The sequence below is a fragment of the Myotis davidii genome, unplaced genomic scaffold (genome assembly GCF_000327345.1).
Source record: "Myotis davidii unplaced genomic scaffold, ASM32734v1 scaffold845, whole genome shotgun sequence".
Taxonomy (NCBI): Eukaryota; Metazoa; Chordata; class Mammalia; order Chiroptera; family Vespertilionidae; genus Myotis; species Myotis davidii.
The window spans coordinates 1,149,437-1,149,971 of record NW_006296223.1 but is presented as its reverse complement, the minus strand read 5'-3'; the positions used below and the strand labels follow the sequence as shown (position 1 = coordinate 1,149,971).

Below are 535 nucleotides of genomic sequence, written 5' to 3'. Positions count from 1 at the left end.
GTGGGGTGAGTGAGGCACACAGTCCTGGCTGACACCTGCTGCCCCTGGGCGCCCTGAAGCGGGGCCGTCGCTCTCAGGCCCTGGTTGGAGGATCCATCAGGTGGCCACCCTCTCGTTTCACTTTGAGTCTCTCTCTGCGTCTGCTGGTCCCGTAACCAAGCTGCTCGCCTCCCACGGGAGGGAGTTGGCGTCTGGGCTTCTCTGTGGCCTGTAGGTTTGGGCGGGAGGTGTTTGGGGTTATTTACGTCGCACGCAGAATCGCTCCTGGTGGCCTCTCTCCCGTCAGGACAGCAGCCTGCCTGGGGGGTGGTTCTGCCGTAAAAGCCACGCGCGCATCGGTCTGGCTGCTGTTGGCCTGGCTCCCTCCTCAGTCTGTCTGTGAACAGCGACCGGACGTCGCTGTCTGTCCTTCTCGGGCCTTTTGAGTGGAGCCCACCCCTCGAGGCGCCCGTGGCATGTGCCGTCGGCCGTGTCCTGCCCCCATGAAGGCGGCAGCGTCCCCCCCGCTGATCCGGTGGGAGGGTGCCGATGTCTG

The 535-nt window shown here is 65.4% G+C and overlaps 1 protein-coding gene across 1 annotated transcript in view; it reads left to right on the top strand.

Moving 5' to 3' along the window:
* MLC1 (megalencephalic leukoencephalopathy with subcortical cysts 1) overlaps positions 1 to 535 on the top strand; it is a 31,754-nt gene that overhangs the window by 24,274 nt on the left and 6,945 nt on the right. The gene's annotated exons all lie outside the window — the stretch shown is intronic.